Consider the following 13535-nt stretch of genomic DNA (forward strand, 5'->3'; position numbering starts at 1 on the left):
TCTGGGCCTGCACTGACTCCAGTCCCTCAGTAGCTGGTCTGGGCCTGCACCTGACTCCAGTCCCTCCCTACCCGGTCTGGGCCTTCACCTGACTCCAGTCCTTCACTACCGGATCTGGGCCTGCAGTTGACTCCTGTCCCTCACCACCCGGTCTGGGCCTACACCTGACTAAAGTCCCTCACTACCCGGTCTGGGCCTGCACCTGACTCCAGTCCCTCACTACCCTGACTGGGCCTGCACCTGACACCAGTCCCTCACTACCCGGTCTGAGCCAACACCTGACTCCAGTCCCTCACTACCCGGTCTGGGCCTGCACCTGACTCCAGTCCCTCACTACCCTGACTGGGCCTGCACCTGACACCAGTCCCTCACTACCCTGACTGGGCCTGCACCGGACTCCAGTCCCTCACTACCCGGTCTGAGCCAACACCTGACTCCAGTCCCTCACTACCCGGTCTGGGCCTACACCTGACTCCAATACCTCACCACCCGGTCTGGGCCTACACCTGACACCAGTCCCTCACTTCCCGGTCTTGGCTTGCACCTGACTCCAGTCCCTCCCCACCCGATCCGGGCATGCACCTGACTCCAATCCCTCACTACCCGGTCTGGTCCTGCACCTGACTCCAGTCCCTCACAACCCGGTCTGGGCCTGCACCTGACTCCTGTCCCTCACAACCCGGTCTGGGCCTGCAACTGACTCCTGTCCCTCACAACCCGGTCTGGGCCAGCACCTGACTCCAGTCCCTCACCACCCGGTCTGAGCCTACACCTGACTCCAGTCCCTCACTACTCGAACTTGGTCTGCACCTGACTCCAGTCCCTCACTACCCGGTGTGGGCCAGCACCTGACTGCAGTCCCTCAATCCCGGTCTGGGCCCACAACTGAATCCTGTCCCTCATTACGCAGTCTGGGCCTTGTCCTGACTCCAGTCCCTCACAACCCGGTCTGGGCCTGCACCTGACTCCTGTCCCTCACAACCCGGTTTGGGCCTGCACCTGACTCCTGTCCCTCACTTCCCGGTCTGGGCCAGCACCTGACTCCAGTCCCTCACCACCCGGTCTGGGCCTACACCTGACTCCAGTCCCTCATTACACGGTCTGGGCCTGCACCTGACTCCAGTCCCACACTACCCAGTCTGGACCTACACCTGACTGCAGTCCCTCAATCCTGGTCTGGGCCCACAACTGAATCCTGTCCCTCATTACGCAGTCTGGGCCTTGTCCTGACTCCAGACCCTCACTTCCCGGTCTGGGCCTACAGCTGACTCCAGTCCCTCACTACCCGGTCTGGGCCTACAGCTGACTCCAGTCCCTCACTACCCGGTCTGGGCCTACACCTGACTCCAGACACTCACTACCCGGTCTGGGCCTACAACTGACTCCAGTCCTTCACTACCGTTCTGGGCCCATATCTGACTCCAGTCCCTCACTACCCGGTCTGGGCCTACACCTGACTCCAGTCCCTCACTACCCGTTCTGGGCCCACACCTGAATCCTGTCCCTCATTACGCAGTCTGGGCCTTGTCCTGACTCCAGTCCCTCACTACCCGGTCTGGGCCTACAGCTGACTCCAGTCCCTCACTACCCGGTCTGGGACTACACCTGACTCCAGTCCCTCACTGACCGGTCTGCGCCCACACCTAAAACCATTCCTTCACTACCCAGTCTGGGCCTGCACCTGACACCAGTCCCTCACTGACCGGTCTGCGCCCACACCTAAAACCATTCCTTCACTACCCAGTCAGGGACCACACCTGACACCAGTTCCTCACTGACCGGTCTGCGCCCACACCTAAAACCATTCCTTCACTACCCAGTCTGGGCCTGCACCTGACTCCAGTTCCTCACCATCCGGTCCGGGCCTGCACCTGACTCCAGTTCCTCACTACCCAGTCTGGGTCAACAACTGACTCCAGTCCCTCACGACCCGATCTGGGCCTACACCTGTCCCCAGTCGCACACTAACCGGTCTGGGCCTGCACCGGACTCCAGACCCTCACCACCTGGTCTGGGCCTGCACCTGACTCCAATCCCTCACGACCCGGTCTGGGTCTGCACCTGACTCCAATCCCTCACTACCCAGTCTGGGCCTACACCTGTCTCCAGTCCCTCACTACACGGACTGGGCCTGCACCTGACTCCAGTCCCTCATTACCCGGTCTGGGCCCACACCTGACTCCAGTCCCTCTCTACAAAGTGTGGACCTGCACCTGACTCAAGTCCCTCAACACCCAGGCTGGGCCTGCACCTGACTCCCGTTCCTCACCATCCGGTCCGGGCCTGCACCTGAATTCAGTTCCTCACTACCCAGTCTGGGTCAACACCTGACTCCAGTCCCTCACGACCCGATCTGGGCCTACACCTGTCTCCAGTTCCACCCTAACCGGTCTGGGCCTGCACCTGACTCCAATTCATCACTACCCGGTCTGGGCCTACACCTGACTCCAGTACCTCACTAACCGGTCTGTGGCTGCACCGGAATCCAGTCCCTCACCACCTGGTCTGGGCGTGCACCTGACTCCAATCCCTCACTACCCGGTCAGGGCCTGCACCTGACTCCAATCCCTCACTGCCCAGTCTGGGCCTACACCTGTCTCCAGTCCCTCACTACACGGACTGGGCCTGCATCTGACTCCTGTCCCTCTCTACCCGGTCTGGGACTGCACCTGACTCCAGTCCCTCACCACCCGGTCTGTGCCTACACCTGACTCCAAGCTCTCAATACCCTGTCTGTGCCTACATCTGACACAAGTCCCTCACCACCTGGTCTGGGCCTATACCTGACTCCTGCCCCTCACTACCCCGTCTGGGCCTGCACTGACTCCAGTCCCTCAGTAGCTGGTCTGGGCCTGCACCTGACTCCAGTCCCTCCCTACCCTGTCTGGGCCTTCACCTGACTCCAGTCCTTCACTACCGGATCTGGGCCTGCAGTTGACTCCTGTCCCTCACCACCCGGTCTGGGCCCACACCTGACTAAAGTCCCTCACTACCCGGTCTGGGCCTGCACCTGACTCCAGTCCCTCACTACCCTGACTGGGCCTGCACCTGACACCAGTCCCTCACCACCTGGTCTGGGCCTGCACCTGACTCCAGTCCCTCACTACCTGGTTGGCCCTACAGCTGACTCCAGTCCGTCACTACCCGGACTGTGCCTGTACCTGACTCCAGTCCCTCACTAACTGGTCTGGGCCCACACCTGACTCCAGTCCCTCGCTAAACAGTCTGGGCCTCCACCTGACTCCAGTCCCTCACCACCCGGCCTGGGCCTGCACCTGACTCCAATCCCTCACTACCCAGTATTGTCCTGCACCTGACTCCTGTCCCTCAGTCGCTGGTCTGGGACTGCACCTGACACCAGTCCCTCCCTATCCTGTCTGGGCCTGCACCTGACCCCAGTCCTTCACTACCGGATCTGTGCCTGCACCTGACTCCTGTCCCTCACCACCCGGTCTGGGCCTACACCTGACTCAAGTCCCTCACTACCCGGCCTGGGCCTGCACCTGACTCCAGTCCCTCACTACACAGTCTGGACCTACACCTGACTCCAGTCCCTCACCACCCAGGCTGGACTTGCACCTGACTCCGGTCTCTCACCAGCCGGTCTGACCCTACACCTGACTCCAGTCCCTCACTACCCGGTCTGAGCCAACACCTGACTCCAGTCCCTCACTACCCGGTCTGGGCCTACACCTGACTCCAATACCTCACTACCCGGTCTGGGCCCACACATGACTCCAGTCCCTCACTACCCTGTCTGGGACCACACCTGACACCAGTCCCTCACTACCCGGTCTGGGCCGACAACTGACTCCAGTCCCTCACGACCCAGTCTGGGCCCACACCATACACCAGTCCCTCACGACCCCGTCTGGGTCCACAACTGACAGCAGTTCGTCACTACCAAGTCTGGGCCTGCACCTGACTCCAGTTCCTCACCACCCGGTCCGGGCCTGCACCTGACACCAATTCCTCACTACCCAGTCTGGGTCAACGCCTGACTCCAGTCCCTCACGATCTGGTCTGGGCCTATACCTGACTCCTGCCCCTCACTACCCCGTCTGGGCCTGCACTGACTCCAGTCCCTCAGTAGCTGGTCTGGGCCTTCACCTGACTCCAGTCCTTCACTACCGGATCTGGGCCTGCAGTTGACTCCTGTCCCTCACCACCCGGTCTGGGCCTACACCTGACTAAAGTCCCTCACTACCCGGTCTGGGCCTGCACCTGACTCCAGTCCCTCACTACCCTGACTGGGCCTGCACCTGACACCAGTCCCTCACCACCTGGTCTGGGCCTGCACCTGACTCCAGTCCCTCACTACCCGGTCTGGCCTACAACTGACTCCAGTCCCTCACTACCCGGTCTGAGTCAACACCTGACTCCAGTCCCTCACTACCCGGTCTGGGCCTACACCTGACACCAGTCCCTCACTACCTGGTCTGGGCCCACACTTGACTCCAGTCCCTCACTACCCGGTCTGGGCCTACACCTGACTCCAATACCTCACTACCCGATCTGGGCCTGCACCTGACTCCAGTCCCTCACTACCCGGTCTGAGCCAACACCAAACTCCAGTTCCTCACCACCCGGTCCGGGCCTGCACCTGACTCCAGTTCCTCACTACCCTGTCTGGGTCATACACCTGACTCCAGTCCCTCACGATCCGGTCTGGGCCAACACCTGACTCCAGTCCCTCACTACCCGGTCTGTGCCTGCACCTGACTCCATTCCCTCACCACCTGGTCTGGGCCTGCACCTGACTCCAGTCCCTCACTACCCGATCTGGGCCTACAACTGACTCCAGTCCCTCGCTACCCGGACTGGGCCTGCACCTGATTCCAGTCCCTCACTACTCGGTCTGGGCCCACACCTGACTCCAGTCCCTCACTACAAAGTCTGGGCCTGCACCTGACTCCAGTCCCTCAACACCCAGATTGGGCCTGCAGCTAACTCCAGTTCCTCACCAGCCGGTCTGGTCCTGCACCTGATTCCAGTCCCTCACTACCCTGTCTGGGCCAAACCTGACTCCAGACCCTCACTAGCTGGTCTGGGCCTGCACCTGACACCAGTCCCTCACCACCTGGTCTGGGCCTGCACCTGACTCCAGTCCCTCACTACCCGGTCTGGGCCTGCACCTGACTCCAGTACCTCACTACCTGGTCGGCCCTACAACTGACTCCAGTCCCTCACTACCCGGACTGGGCCTGCACCAGATTCCGGTCCCTCACTACCCAGTCTGGGCCTTGTCCTGACCCAAGTCCCTCACTAACCGGTCTGGGCCTACAACTGACTCCAGTCCCTCACTACCCGGTCTGAGCCAACACCTGACTCCAGTCCCTCACTACCCGGTCTGGGCCTACACCTGACACCAGTCCCTCACTACCTGGCCCGGGCCCACACTTGACTCCAGTCCCTCACTACCCGGTCTGGGCCCACACCTGACACCAGTCCCTCACTACCTGGTCTGGGCGTACAACTGACTCCAGTCCCTCATGACCCAGTCTGGGCCCACACCTGACTCCAGTCCCTCACTTCCCGGTCTGTGCCTACACCTGACTCCAGTCCCTTACTACCCGGTCTGGGCCTACACCTGACTCCAATACCTCACTACCCGATCTGGGCCTGCACCTGACTCCAGTTCCTCACTACCCTGTCTGGGTCATACACCTGACTCCAGTCCCTCACGATCCGGTCTGGGCCAACACCTGACTCCAGTCCCTCACGATCCGGTCTGGGCCAACACCTGACTCCAGTCCCTCACTAACTGGTCTGTGCCTGCACCTGACCCCAGTCCCTCACTACCTGGTCTGGGCCTGCACCTGATTCCAATCCCCCACTACCCGGTCTGGGCCTACAACTGACTCCAGTCCCTCACTTCTCGGTCTGGGCCCACACCTGACTCCAGTCCCTCACTACAAAGTCTGGGCCTGCACCTGACTCCAGTCCCTCAACACCCAGATTGGGCCTGCAGCTAACTCCAGTCCCTCACCAGCCGGTCTGGTCCTGCACCTGATTCCAGTCCCTCACTACCCTGTCTGGGCCAAACCTGACTCCAGACCCTCACTAGCTGGTCTGGGCCTGCACCTGACTCCAGTCCCTCACTACCCAGTCAGGGCCTGCACCTGACTCCTGTCCCTCACTACCCGGTCTGGGCCTGCACCTGACACCAATCCCTCACCACCTGGTCTGGGCCTACACCTGACTCCAGTCCCTCACTACCCGGTCTGGGCCTGCACCTGACTCCAGTCCCTCACTACCCTGTCTGGTCCCACACCTGACTCCAGTCCCTCACTACCCTGTCTGGGCCTATACCTGACTCCAGTTCCTCACCACCTGGTCTGGGCCCACACCTGACTCCAGTCCCTCACTACCCGGTCTGGACCCACATATTACGTCCGTGAATGATTGAGACACGGACAGCAGGAGTTGAACAAAACAAGTCTTTACTGCTGGAAGTCAATAGTGAAACTGAAACAACAGAGGCTCACTAGCACCTTTTATACATAGGTGATCACTGCCGGTACTGCAGTCTGAGACCAGTTATTCTCTTAAAGGTACATACACAACAATTCCTCCCCTTTTAGATAAACAGTACATAACATTCATTTAACAACTCAATGATAACTAATTACAATCACAATTACGGTTGCTAGATACATTGGTTAAGTTTAAGCAATTATAAGTTCAGTCTTTGAGGAGGCTTCCTGATTCTGTCTGGAATACGCCTCTTTGGGGTATCAGTTTCTTCTGGCAATGTTGAGTCAGGATCAATGTCGTTGTTTGGTTCATCTGCTTCCAATATTACCGGTTCTGCGGTAGCTGCAATTGGTACGTCGATTTCATTACCAGGTGTATCAGATCGTGGTGTGGAGTTAACGATTTCCAGTGACTCTAGAATCTGTTCAGCATGGCGTCTTACAATGCTCTCTCCAACGTCCACAGTATACATGAGAGGTCCTTGCCATGTACAAATCGTTCCTGGCTGCCATTTATCGGTGCGGTACTCCCGGGCCAAATCTGGTTGACCTATCTTAAAACTCCTGGTCGGCCTTTCATTCATATTCTGAAACTGCCTGTTCTCCACATCTCGTCGGACGTTTGGCTTAACCAAATCCAAGCGGCATCGTAGTCTTCGATTGAAGAACATCATGGCTGGAGTTTGGTTGGTAACCGCATGTGTCGCATTCCGGTAGGCAAACAAGAAGTTGTCCACCTTGTGTTGTAGGGGTATACCTTCATTACACATTGCCTTACATAGATACATAGATACATAGAAGATAGGAGCAGGAGTAGGCCATTCGGCCCTTCGTGCCTGCTCCGCCATTTAATGAGATCATGGCTGATCCTTTAATTCAGTATCCCGTCCCCGCCTTCTCTCCGTAACCCTTAACCCCTTTTGCCCGTAGAAATATATCTAATTCCCTCTTAAATATATTTAATGAGCTGGCGTACACTGCCCTCTGTGGCAATGAGTTCCACAGGTTCACCACTCTCTGAGTGAAGAAATTCCCCCTCATCTCTGTCCTAAATGGTTTAGCCCTTATCCTTAAATTATGTCCTCTAGTTCTGTTCTCACCCGCCAAGGGAAACATTCCTTCTGCATCCAGTCTGTCTAGACCTGTCAGAATTTTATACACTTCTATGAGGTCCCCTCTCAATCTTCTAAACTCCAGTGTGTACATCCCTAAACTACATAGTCTCTCCTCATAGGTCATTCCCGCCATTCCTGGTATCAGCCTGGTGAATCGCCGCTGCACCCCCTCCATGGCAAGAACATCCTTCCTCAGATGAGGCGACCAAAACTGTACACAGTACTCGAGGTGTGGTCTCACCAGTGCCCTGTACAGCTGCAGCAAGGTATCCCTGTTCCTGTATTCTAACCCTTTTGCTATGAAGGCCAGCATACCGTTTGCCTTCTTGACCGCCTGTTGCACCTGCATGCTCGCCTTCAGTGACTGGTGTACAAGAACACCCAGGTCTCTCTGTACTTCCCCCTCTCCCAATCTATTGCCATTTAAATAATAATTTGCCCTCCCGTTCCTGCACCCAAGGTGGATAACTTCGCACTTGTCCACATTATAGTGCATCTGCCATTTATCCGCCCAATCGCCCTCTTGAATGTATGGACAAACCTCTCGGCCAATCCATTAGTGGCTGAATGATATGGGGCAGATGTGTAATGCTTAACACCATTGTTCTTTATGAACCCCCGGAACTCTTCAGACACAAACTGTGGTCCATTGTCAGAGTAAATCTGTTCAGGCAGCCCATTCCTGGCGAATATGGTTCGTAAAACTGTGATAGTTTTTTCCGTGGTGGTTGAGGACATTTTTATTGCCTCTGGCCACTTTGAATGTGCATCCACCGCAATTAAAAACATCGAGTCCATGAAGGGACCAGCAAAATCAATGTGCACCCTTTGCCATGGAGATGAGGGCCACTCCCATGGATGCAGAGGAGCTTGTGGTGGGGCGTTTTGGACCTTCTGGCATCCTGCACAGCTCTTGGTCATCTCTTCGATTTCTCTATCGATTCCTGGCCACCACACAAACGCTCTGGCTAAGTTCTTCATTTTTAGCCCACCCAGATGACCCTCATGAAGCTCATTGAGCACTCTATCCGTCAACTTAGGTGGAATTACTAATCTGGATCCTCACATCAAGGTTCCTCTGCACACTGACAGCTGTTCTCTTCTCGGCGAGAATGCTGGCAGCAGTGGTTCGCCATGTGCTGGCCATCCCTTCACCGTTAAATCATAGACCCGTGATAGTGTCGGGTCATTCCGTGTTTCCTTTTCTATGTTTGCATTCGTCACAGGGAGACATTCGACTATGGTCGAATGGAATAACTCCATTGGATCCACTGCAAGGTCTTCTTCTTCCACCATCGGCAATGGTAGGCGTGACAATCCATCAGCATTTCCATGCTGTTTAGTTCCTTTGTACACAATGTCATATTGGTGTGCCCCTAGGAAAAGGGACCACCTCTGCAGCCGCTGTGCTGTCATTATCGGTACACCTTTCTGAGGGTTGAAAATGGAGACAAGAGGTTGATGATCGGTTAGTAGAGTAAATTTTTGACCGTGCAGGTAGTGATTGAACTTCTTCACCCCCACACTAGGCTGAGGGCCTCTCTGTCAATCTGAGCGTAGTTACACTCGGCAGAAGTTAACGCGCGTGACGCAAAAGCTATCGGCCTCTCTAAACCATCAAGGAATTTACGTGACAGTACCGCCCCAATGCCGTAGGGAGATGCATCACACGCCAGTCTGATCGGCAGTGCTGGGTTGTAGTGAGCCAATACTTCCCTTGAAGTGATTAAGTCCTTACTCTTCTGGAAAGCCCACTTACAATCATTGCTCCATTCCCATGCTACTCCCGTTCGTAGCAGGGCGTTCAGTGGGTGCAGAATTGTCGACAAATTCGGCAAAAACTTATGGTAGTAATTCACCAATCCGAGGAATGACCTCAGTTGCGACACATTTTCAGGCACTGGGGCCTTAACAACCGCTTCAATTTTGTCAGGGGACTTATGTAACCCCTCTTCATCAATCACGCGGCCACAATACGATATCTGTTTCTTAAAAAACTCGCACTTCGGGCGGTTGGCTCGCAGCCCATGTTCCCATAGTCTAGTGAGCACCTGTTCTAGGTTATTAAGTTGTTCACTGTCATCTTTACCTGTCACAAGGATGTCGTCCAAGTAACACTGAGTCCTCGGAATCCCTTGCAGGACTTGTTCCATCGCTCTTTGCCATATCGTCGGAGCCGATGCTACTCCGAATACCAATCGATGATACTGGTAAAGACCTTTGTGAGTGTTTATCGTGAGATACTTCCTAGAGGACTCTTCAACCTCCATCTGCAAATATGCTTGTGCTAGGTCAATTTTTGTAAAACGCTTCCCTCCAGACAGTGAGGCGAAGATGTCTTCTATCCTTGGAAGAGGATATTGTACTGTGTGAAGGACTGGGTTCACCGTCACCTTGAAATCCCCACAGATGCGAATCTTCCTTGGCTCCCCGGACTTATTACTTAACGTTTTCTTCATGACAGGAATGATGGGTATCGCCCACTCGCTCCAGTCGACCTTAGACAACACGCCTGCCTTCTCCAGATTCTCCAGCTCTGCCTCGACGGCTGGGCGAATTGCATATGGTACCGGTCTTGCTTTGAAAAACTTGGGAACTGCATTCTCTTCTATTTTTATCGAGGCGGTTATGCCTTTAAGCGTGCCCAGTTCTTGTTGAAATACCTCTTTGGCGTTAGCTAAGATTGTTGACAATCGTCCAGGAGTGACGTCTTCATCTTTTTTACCATCCACCGTCATTACATGAAGGGAGTGCCAATCTAAGTTTATCTTCCTGATCCATTCCCGTCCCAATAACAGTGGTCCACCATTTGGCAGTATGTAGAGATAAAATTTCCGTATTTTCTTGCCGTTGTATTCGACAGGCACCCTCATTTCACCTCTGGGGTATACTTTTTGCCCCGTATACGTCGTCAAGACGATGGATGTCCCTCTCAAGGGTATGTGTGAAAATAGCCGCTCGTAGTCTCGTCGATTCATGACGGTTAGCGCTGATCCTGTATCCAATTCCATTTTAACTTGGGACCCTGCTATCGTGAGGGTGACCCAAATGGTTCGGTGATCCTCTTTTGCGATTACATTGTGAAGTTTGAGACAGCTTAGTCTCCTGTTCCCGGATTCACTATCGCTCTTCTGGTCTTTGGAACTACTGTCCGTCATCTTTTGTACTTTCTTGTACGGTTCCTTAGTAGCCTTTTTGTTGTCGCTGGTCTTCTTCCCAGACCTGCAAACTCGTGCAAAGTGTCCCATCTTCCCGCATTGCCTGCATAGTTTGTCTTTGGACCAACAGTCCTTCTGGTCATGGTTAGTTCTGCCGCAACGATAACATTTTGCAAATCCCCGTGTCATTTCGTAGGTGCTGTATTCCTGTGGCTTTTGTTGAATTTCTGCAGCTCCCCTGGCTGCTGCTTCATACGATACTGCCACGCTAAAAGCCTTATCTAGCGTCAGCTCTTTCTCTGATAATAACTTCTTCTGTGTTCCTTCACTCAGGAGTCCACAGACAAATTTGTCCCGTAGGGTGTCTGCCATTCCTTCTCCAAACTGGCAGTGCTTTGATAGCTTGCGTAGTTCCGTAAGGTACTCAGCGTTGCTCTCATCTTTATGCTGAGTTCTCCTGTGGAATTTAAATGTTTCTGCTATCAACAGCGGTGCAGGGTTTGGGTGTTCCTGTAGGACAGCAACAATTTCGTTAAAATTCTTCGCCTTCGGTTTGGCTGGAGTAATCAGGTCCCGCAATAGGCTGTACATTCTAGCGCCCATTAAATTTAGCAATATCGATGCCTTTTTCTCCTCAGCTATTTCGTTTGCCTCGAAATATACCTCGACTCTTTCCACATACATGGTCCAGTCCTCTATTGTATTATCAAAAGCAGTGATACAGCCAGTCTTCGGCATCTTGCAAATGTAAAATGGCACCTCCCGTGCTTTGCCTTCTTCCCCGATTTAACAAAATGGCGCCTCCCACACTTTGCCTTCTTCCCCGCTGATTAAGATGGCGCCTCCCGCGCTTTGCCTTCTTCCCCGCTGTTGCTAGTGCTGCTTTCCACGGTTCCCGTTGCAACCTGCAGCTCCTCGCAGTTACTTGCGCATTTACTATTTCTTTTTTTATTATTTTCCCGTTGTGGAACAACCCTGTGGGACTCTTGCCTCCCTCTTCTCGGGTCTATACGCAGCCCGGCTTCGTAGCACCGGCCGCGCCCTGTGTGCTCCACCCTCTCTCTCTCTTCTTCCCGACAATGCTGCTCGGCCCGTTGCAAACCACCCGCTCGAGTTCACGACCACCGCAGCCCAGGAAGGATCAGTGGACCTGCCACCAGCCCAATTAGCTGAAGCACCGTCGACAGGAACCAGGCCCCACTTCCGACAGCTTCTCCAGCAATCTTCAACTCCGCTAACACAGGGGCGGATGCCCACGGTCGACACCCGTTTCTACTGCTCCTCACTTTTTTTTCATTTTCTCTCTGGCCACGATCTCTGCTCACTTCGCTGTAGGAATGGATCCCAGGAGGTGGTGCAGACTGTAGGTAGGTTTGTACCTGCTTATCGCCAGTATTACATCCGTGAATGATTGAGACACGGACAGCAGGAGTTGAACAAAACAAGTCTTTACTGCTGGAAGTCAATAGCGAAACTGAAAAAGCAGAGGCTCACTAGCGCCTTTTATACAGGGGTGGTCACTGCCGGTACTGCAGTCTGAGACCAGTTATTCTCTTAAAGGTACATACACAACACCACACCTGACTCCAGTCCCTCACCACCCGCTCCGGGCCTACACCTGACTCCAGTCCCTCAGCACCTGGTCTGGGCTTGCACCTGACTCCAGTTCCTCACCACCTTCTCTGGGCCTACACCTGACTCCTGTCCCTCATTACCCGGTCTGGGCCCACACCTGACTCCAGTCCCTCACTACCCGGTCTGGACCCACACCTGACTCCAGTCCCTCACCACTCGCTCCGGGCCTACACCTGACTCCAGTCCCTCACTACCCTGCCTGGTCCCACACATGACTCCAGTTCCTCACTACCCTGTCTGGGCCTATACCTGACTGCAGTTCCTCACCACCTGGTCTGGGCCTACACCTGACTCCAGTCCCTCATTACCCGGTCTGGGCCCACACCTGACTCCAGTGCCTCACTACCCGGTCTGGACCCACACCAGACTCCAGTCCCTCACCACACGCTCCGGGCCTACACCTGACTCCAGTTCCTCACTACCCGGCCCAGGCCTGCATCTTCAGTCCTGTCAGTCATAATGGGCACTGAGTGTTGGAGAGAGGTTATTGCAGGTTAAATGCCTCCTATATCAGTAATGGGTCAGAATTGGGGAAATAGGTTATGTATATTAACGAAATGGTACAATTGTAAATTGATGCAGTAACAGAGAGACCAGTTCCCGCTTTAATGGGCCTCAGTGAATTATAGTTGTACAACCATAACTTGCGGGACTCGTCTCCGCTTTAAGGTCTCTCAGTGATTCCAGCGAGCAGAGCACCGCCGAAGCGGAATGATGTAATCAAGCTGGCCGGGGAATGACATAATGCTGCTTGGCGGGGATTGACAACAAAGGCTGCACTCCGATTGGTGGAAGCGCAGCGGCGCCACGCAGTGATTGGTTCACTCAGCTGTCCATCAGCATGTGGCTGGGGAGGCGGGAGCTGTGCTGCTCAGGTGCTGCAGCGACTGTTTGATTGATTGGTGAGCTGACGATTGTCGAGTGGGTTTCTGGATCCCCACCCGCCGAGCGGCGCTAGCTATAGGTTGGGGCTGCTTTTGGTCAAGCAACGAGTGGCTGCGATTGGTCAGCGGCCCCTTCAGTGGGTGGGGCAGGGGAGCAGAGTGGAGGCCGATCCGTCAGCACTGGAAGCGGCGGCAAAAGCCCCGGGATTGGGCAGGGGGTGCAAGGGGAGGGCCGAGTCGAGCCCAGAGCCCAGAACAGGTGGTCAG

Source organism: Somniosus microcephalus, unplaced genomic scaffold (genome assembly GCF_052327205.1).
Source record: "Somniosus microcephalus isolate GS21.2 unplaced genomic scaffold, FLI_Smic_1.0 unresolved_chr3, whole genome shotgun sequence".
In the NCBI taxonomy this organism is placed as follows: Eukaryota; Metazoa; Chordata; class Chondrichthyes; order Squaliformes; family Somniosidae; genus Somniosus; species Somniosus microcephalus.